Genomic DNA, 8,768 nt, shown 5'->3' with positions numbered 1-8,768 from the left:
CAAGGACCTATATCAAATTAGCCCCACAGGATTCTCACAACTAGCTGATGTTGTACCTTGAAACTGTGGTGTCAGTCAAGGCCACTGACTTTACTCAAGAAAGAGAACATATAGTTGAGTTTCATTTTCTGTCATAGTTACATCTGAGAAGGAAGAAAAACTCCTCCAAGGAAAGATGTATTTCTAAGCCTGGCTGGTTGCTGTGGTTGTGTTTTCTCTTTTATTACTTCAGTGAAGAGGCCAACAAAAGTCACACCTCCTCAGATGTTGCCCCACAGAAAATGGCAGTAGGTGACAGTCTGGGACTTCTGAGACATTCTGACTTTTCTTCAGGCTGTGAGATTCCAGGGTGTTCCACCCTCTTTCAACCTTGAACACTGATGATGAATTCCACCATTACAGGCAACTAGTCTGCCTTCAGACATATCAACTTTCTCATGATTTTAAAATGGCAGGAGGTAATTTAGAACTAGAATCACCTCTCTATCCAGAACACGCACAGAGAGGAAAGAGCCATGAAAAGGCGTCCTTGAACTCAGTGTGTGTCTTTCTCACACGGGTGTTAGCTAGCGAAAAATCTGTGAACTATCAAAGCTCTTAATTAATGCACTTAACACTCTCTTAGGCAAATTAATCTGTTCAATCCCATTTGTATTGCAGGACAGAAGAAATTAATGAGTGAGCATCACAGAAATTAGTACAGCCAGAAGTCAGTCTTACCTGGACCCAGTGGCAGACAATGGGTCTTCCAACACAATCTGCCTCTATCAAGTCCTATGTTGGTGTCAGGGTCCCTGCTCTTGGTACTTTTGCAGAACAAGTGAGACCCTATAAAACAGACCTAGAATCAAAAAGGATGGTTCTGTAACTTTTTGAGTTTCAACAGAAAAGAAGAGGCCAGAAATCCTAGATGACCTCAGTAAAAGTGAGTTTTATTTTTGTCATTGCAAGTAAAGAAGATGGCCTGGGTTGCCTCACCAGGCAACTTCATACAGCATCCCAACTGACTCTTCCCAGTAGCCCTCTGCCATGCCTCTACTAGCCACCTTTCCAGTAAAAGAGAACCCAGAGAAGTTAAACTGCTGACTAACTATTAAGTAACAGTCTTGTGAACTGAAATATACAGGGGAGATTACTTGGAAGTATCAACTGATAGGAGACTGGATACCCAGGATAAGCCATCTTCTGTGGCCACAAGCTTCCTCAAAGTGGAATGTGGGTAGGCACAGAGCTGTGGGTTTCTGATAAAGGTTGGCACAAAGGAAGGACCTCTAGAAATGTTTCCTCATCATTGAAGTTCTACCTCCAAGCTTATTATGATAGGATTTCATGCCTTTCTCCCAAATGTAGTTCTAGATATTTAACTTCTTTGTACAGAGTGACCTGAAATACGTTTCTCTTAGTTCCTTGCTTACAAGTCATAGAATCCACCAAAGATCCCATTTTCAACCTCATTTGTTCTGGGAGATAACTTCGTGGGTCGATCTGGTTTTGATGGTAGGGATAGGATTATGAAGGAATGTGGGAGTTAAAACACAAAAGTGATTTTCTCAGAGAAGTGTTTCTTCCCTCTGATCTGAACTTGAGCTCAAGTCCAGTCAATGAGAAGACTTCAGGTCCCCACTTCTAATTCAGCACATAGCTGGACAACAACCCAAGAAGCTCTGTACATTCTTCTACTTTACCTTCCTCTCCAAGGTCCCTGTTACTCTTCCCATGTGGTCACCTGATTCTAGGATGGCCCGTTTGTCCTGGTTTTCCCAGTACTTCTTTCCTAAACAAACTAGGATGACTGTCATTTATCTCATGCCTATTAATCTCCCAAGGGTCATTCACCTCTCCACACACCTGCCCCTCTTGTCCAGTTACCAGGGGGATAGCATCTAGCATCTAAATGTCATGGTGTAACACATGCATTCAACTTTACTCCACAGCCTGGGCTTTAAACATCAGCAGCCCTGGTAACTTGATATCTAGTCAACGTGACATCAGTGAAGTAGCACCTCGAACAGCAGTCACTGTTGACACCTCAGCTAAGCTATGTAGCACGACAAACTGCCCCCATGAATGCCCTTTTTCTCCTAGCCCTCAACAACTCCTAGACTTGATCATTCAACATGGACACCAACACTTGTGGTCAAATGGAATGGTTTAATAGATTTTAACCACTTGAATAGTGTACTCAATGTTAGTCCTGGGCCTTTAAGAAACTTGAATTGATAACACAAGCAATGCCTCTCCACATACGCCTCTAGTTGGTAGGCCATACGCTGTTAAGGCCATGCTCATTTTCTCTCAATTTGTGATGCTGAGTCTAAAATTCTCTACCCCAGGCATGTCTGATTTATACTATCTCTTGCCTGCCAGGGTAACCTCCTGGGTATCTATAAGCATGCCATATTTTGGCCCAAACCATTTATACTGGAAATATTGAGGACATTTGGCTTACAGTTAGTACTGGTTTACTCATCTGGGAGAAAGTAACTGCTTTTTTTTTTTAAAGGGAAATAAGAATTTCCCATTGCACATCTGTCTCATCCTCATCAGCACCACTAGTCTAACAACTTTCATTTGATATATATACATACTGTGTGTGCAGAAAAAGCACTATGGGGACAAGAGAGTAGACACAAGAGTCTCTAACTTTGTGGGTCAGAAATTTGTAGAAGGGGTAAAGAGAACATGACTGTATAATATGTGCTACACTTGTTCAGCTGCTTAGGAAAAATAAAGGAAGAAAAAATAAGTTAATCATTCACTGGAAGGTATGGTAGGTCATGATGATTTTTTTTTTAAAGATTTATTTATTTATACACACAAGAACTGGGGTGTGGACCAGAGGTGTGTGTGTGGCGAGGGGGTGAAAGGATTCACCAGAGACAGAGTGAGGAGCAGAACAGGCAGATGTACTGAAATACACTGCTAAGGGAAACAGCAGGCAGGTCAGGAGAGGTCTGCTGAGCCATGTGGATCACTTCCTGGGCAGGGATGGAACTCGTGCTGCAGTGGCTGCGGAGAGCTTCATAGTGCTGCACTTTAACCCCCTGCACCACCAGGGAGAGCCAAGGTCATGATGATTTTTAGCAAGTTTTGCCACCTGAATATCTTGCTACCTGGGAATCTTGTCACAGTGCAGGTCAATCAGGATACTGACATACGTGAGGCTGATGGCTGGAATCTAAGTAACAGATTTTGATAATATTTCCACTCTTAGAATTTTAGCATAAGAAGAGCTTCCCAGGGCCCTCCCTAGTGATGCAGAGAGTTAATGCAGCAATGTGAAGCTAGCCACCTGCTTTAACATCAGTTCAATTCTCAGCCAGAAAGCTGACCCACCTGGCACGGCAGACGTCTCCTGGCCCACTCACTGCTCCCCTCAGCAGTGCACTTCATTGATCTACCTGTTCTGCTCCCCACTCTGTCTCTGGTGAAGCCTCTCACCGCCCCTGTACCTCTGGCCTGTACCCCAGTTCTGTATGCACAAATAAATAAATCTTAAAAAAATTATTTTAAGGAACATTAAAATTCAGACGTTCTTATCCTACCACCTTTGCTGACAACACCTCTTCCATTAAATTTTCTGAAGTAAAGAAGAATATCCTTTACTTATATCTTCCTAGTGATGGCTATAAGGCTTAAACAGAATTATATAGGAGAGGAGAGGGGAACAGGATCAAAACTGGGGGGTGGGGTGAAGAGCACACGGGACTATGGTGATGGTGCATGGGTGAAGTGGTGGTGGGGAGTCCGCAGGGATTACAACCGAGATGAAAACAAAAAAGTACAAAATGAAGAATGATGTAGAAATATACAAATTTTTTTAAAATGGAATTACTGTATGTAGGGAGAAAGATAAAAGAGTTAGAGGGAGGAGAAAAGGGAGAGACTAAGTGAGGAAGAGAGGTAAATAGGCAGAGATATTGCATTTTCTCCCAACTGATGGGAATGTGCATTTTCTATATTAATATGGAAAAATGAAGGCATTCAATATTGGACAATAATTTTAGCGCACTGGAGATCAATTAAGGATGCATTTTGCTGAGAGCAAGTACCTTTCACGTAGGCACAGTGGAAGTCCCAGTCCTAGAAACAGAAAATGAAATTCCAGAAATGAGTTTCTCTTTCATCCTATACTCCATCCCCAAAACTGGCTAGACAATGTGAGGACCCACTTCTTTGATAAAAATTTATGAAATATAACCAAGTATAGTTTTATTTGCCTTCATTTCCTGCATTTATTTACTTAGGATATAGTCCAAGAAGCAAGTTTACTAAGTAAACCTGCATCTGGATTTCTGTACACCTTTTGAAATGAATCTCCAACATCCCTCACCATAGGCAGTGCAGAAATAGTGTTGCAGGATTAGCACATCTTTGCTTTTGCGGGACATTATAATTTTAGTTCTTTTTCCTCTGCCTTATTTGGCATAACATACCTTAAATGCTAAAACATTTTATTATGCCTACGAATGGAATATGTATAAAAATAATAAGGCAGAATGCAAAAGGTGCTGAAAAGTAAACTCTAAATGATTACTCTGGAGGATAATTTGAGTCACCAGTTAAAAATTAAAAAAAAAAAACACAGAAAAAGCAATCTTATAAAGACAGCCTAATTTTTCAATTTTCTCCACCAAGATAGGTCTGCACAAACTGTACACAGCTTCAAACTTAGTTATTTCAGCAGTCTAGCGACAAGTAGGGAATTGACAAAATGTTATCAAGCCTTATTCTATATCGCATTGTGGGAACTTGGGCATTTATCTGGGAGAAAGGAGGCAAAATTGGAGGAAGTGAAGTCCTGATTAGAATCTGAAGACAGGCACAACTTGTCCTGAAATTGCCAGGCAGCTCCTCAGAGAAGCGCCATTTAGCCTGATAATTAAGTTAGAATGGAGCTTTCCTGCACATGATGGTTGTGTCAGTCCCCTCTTGTCTGCAGGCTCACCTTATTGCAGTCATAAAGTTTGAACCACTAAGATTCTCTCCTATTCTGGTAAGTAATTCATAAGAAATCATCTTTCATTTTACCGTAATAAAAATGCAAACTTTATTTAATTGTAGCTAAGTTAACACTAAAGTCCAAATAGGAAAAAAAAATGAACATATAGTAACATGTAATGACTGTTACTTTGTATTTAGAAGAATAGCTATGAGGGAGGGAAGACTAGTAGTTAAAGATATTAAAACAACTGTTAAAACCTCTGGAACTGGCCCTCCCTGGTGGCGCAGCAGGTTAAAGCCCAACACTGAGAATCTAAAGCCACTTCCGCATGAGTTCGATTCCCGCCTGCCCTGGAGGTGACCCCATGGCGCGGCAGACCTCTCCTGACCCGCCCGTTGCTCCCCTCAGCAGTGTACTTCGTGGATCTGCCTGTTCTGTTCCCCGCTCTGTCTCTGGTGAAGCCTCTCACTGCCCCTGAGCCTCTGGCCTGTACCCCAGTTCTGTATGCACAAATAAATAAATCTTTTTTTTTAAAAAAAAACCTCTGGAACATACTCATGTATGAATAGACAGAAGCCCCAGTACGATCTGTGCAGTGAAATGAAGAATGTAGAAGTTACACATGGTTAGATACAGATTTTAAAAAGTTTCTATCTTGTATCAATGAAGCAAAGAAGGGATTTTTAACAGATGATCTTCAGATAACTGGATATTCATTTTTAAATAATTAAATTAGACCTATTTCTCACAGTGCACATAAAAATAAAATCCTAATAGATTAAACATGTAAATGTGAAACATACAGTGTTAAAAGAAAATTCTTAATCTGAGTACAAGGGAACACACATATCCAGCTTCAATTTGAACATTGATTCTTAAGTATGACTAAGTCATAGTAAAATATGTTAGCAAAGTCACATGAAAACAGTGAGAAAATTGGTGTGATGATATACCAAAGGCAAGTAACTAATACCACTAAAAACTAAGACTATATCTAGTTTATGGAAAGAATATTATGTCAAAGGACATAAAAACTAGTTCACAAAAATTATATAAAATGACCTTTAAGCCTATAGAGATGCACAATCTAATTGTGCATATAAAATAATTATAAACTTAAAATTACACATAAATATTATTTGTTCCCAATTATATTGACAAGAAATTCCAGTACTTGGTATAGCACCCTATAGGCAAGGTGTTAGAAAACAGTTGCTCACAGTAGATATAGAAATTTTAAAAAAATTTTAAAAAGAAAACAGTCACTTGTATTTTGTTAATGGAAATAAAAATGGTGTAGTAATAAAGAGACATTTAGTAGTATTTAAGAAAATTACACATTCCTTTACCAGATAACTACTCAGAGATCTATACCTTAGAATTTTTCAATGATACATGTTCAACAATAGGAAAATGTATTTGTAAGGTTGTTATTTGTAATATCATTTTTAATTGTAAGTTACTGAAGTCAACCTAAATGCCTAAATATAGGACACTGGTTCCATGCATGATACTATATGCACACAATGGAGCTTACGCAGCCCTAAAAATGAAGATATCGTTGAACTAACAAGGAGTAAACTCCAGAGTATATTGTTACATGAAAAAAGAAGTAGGTATGATGGGCTAACTTTTGCTTAAGTTAAGAGAAAAGATACAAAGACCTGCTTATTATCACAAAATGAAACACTGGACATTTAAATCAAAACACAATGGTGTTGATTATTTGCAGACGATGAAAGGAAACTCAATAGAATTGAGCAAAAGAAAACACATTTTTCTGAATATATTGTTTTTTCAGAGTTTTGACTGTCAGAAGCATGTCAATACTCTATAAATTTTAAATAATAAAATTAACAAGGATGACATAAGAAATCTAAAAATACAAACAGAAACAAATGAACCCTATTGCATTCCAAGTTTAAAACCTAACACGCAGACCTGAAATCTATGGTACAAAGTCAGAAAAGGGATGTGGATAGCCTGGTGATTTTCATAATGAATTGGTAATCCGGCCCTCCCTGGTAGTTCAAGGGGTTAAAGCACAGCACTATGAAGCTATCTGCAGCCATTGCAACATGAGTTCGATCCCCAGCCATGGAGGTGACCCACAGGACACAGCAGATCTCTCCTGTCACACCTGCTGCTCCCCTCAGCAATGGATTTCAGTAAATCCACCTATTCTGCTCCCACTCTATCTCTGGTGAATTCTTTCACACACACACACACACCTGCCCCCATACATCTGGCCTGGCCTGTACCCCAGTTCTTGTTTGCATAAATAAATAAATCTTTAAAAAAAATGGCAGCCCTCCAGATCCCTACTGTTCATATGAAGAGGCACAGAAGTCACATTTGTGGAAGGGGGCAGTGGTGGGGAGAGCAGTGCACCCAGCATTTGTGAAGCGTGTACAGGCAGGGGAAGTACACTCAGGGTGACATCTCTTAGTGATGTTACAAATTCACATCTCAAATGTGGGACTCGGGAAAGTAACTTAGCCTCTAGTTTCCTCCAATGCAAAATGCAGTGATGAGTGTGATCACAGGGTCTAAGATTACACTTGCAGGTACAAGGAGAAAAGGCACTTGGGAGACAACAGGCTGGGAAATCTTATTCCTGGGTGCAAATTCCAGCTCGATCTTATTCCAACTTAGAAGCTGAATCTGGAATGCAATAACTTCTTTGAGTTTACTTTTCTTCCTCTATAACTGGAGGAGATAGTTATATGCACGTCTTGAATTTAAGGTAGGGACTAAGTGAGTGTATGATGTGAATAAGTGAAGTCCTCCATGGAAAAGACTTCACTGGAAGGTAAGCTCCATAAAAAGACAGGCTCATTTCCCTCTGTTCTCCACTGACTTGTCGGTCCTGGACCTCTCTGGAGCACATCCAGGGAGCTCCGGCACATTGCCAGACTGAGTGTTAAAAACCTTTTCCTGGTCTCTGTCACTTGAGCTACCTCAGCACGAGCTGTGTTGTCCCTGTCTTCAGAGTAATGGACATCTTTATTATTGCTAATGAAGGTACTGGTGTTTTATCTGAATTAGTTAGAATGTGTAGACTCTTCCACCAGCAATGTTCTGTTTCAGAGAATAACATAAAGCAGATTGGTAACTGTGAATTTCTTTTCTCTCTGGAGAAGAGAAAATGGTTAGAAAACAGAAAAAAGCATGACATGGGGTTCCCTTCTTGATGGATGTTTCTTCTACAGATCCAGCGAGGCCTCCCTACCCAGTGTCCAGTGACTTGAAGAAGAAAAAACCAAACCTGTCAAAGGCTGACAGTACTCAGCCTGAACCCCCAAAGATGACACGGCAGTTCTGAGCATCAGTAATTGATGCCGCTGAAGTTTTATGACAGAATCTCAGCCCATAAAAGAAGCTCCTGATCTCATCAGGGGAAAGTAAATCCTGTAGATTTGTCTTCTCACAGCATAATAACGTCAGTTTCGGTTCTTCTTGAGAAAATGCCTGACTTGATTACACCCCAGAGCCAGATTTCTTGGGAACTCTGACATCTGAACTTCTGCACTGAGCAGTGCACTCATTTGGGGAAGCAGAGACCGCTGAAGTTGGAAAAGGACGCGTTTGGGTGGACAGAGAGACGTTCCGGCCCTGCCCCAGCAAGGATGTCAGGGAGGACTTCACTTTCACTCCACACGCTCAAGAAGTCATGTCGGGTAATGAGAACCTCTGCTATGGAGTAAAGAGGGCACAGCTCAAAATGGCAAGCGGAGCCTTGTGGTCTACAGCAGCATGTATTTATGGCTCCGCCAATGAAAAACCTTGACCCTACTCTTTTTTTTTTTTTTTTTTTTTTTTT

Source organism: Condylura cristata, unplaced genomic scaffold, assembly GCF_000260355.1.
Source record: "Condylura cristata isolate star-nosed mole 26May11 unplaced genomic scaffold, ConCri1.0 scaffold00020, whole genome shotgun sequence".
In the NCBI taxonomy this organism is placed as follows: domain Eukaryota; kingdom Metazoa; phylum Chordata; class Mammalia; order Eulipotyphla; family Talpidae; genus Condylura; species Condylura cristata.
Note: the sequence above shows the minus strand (reverse complement) of the source record.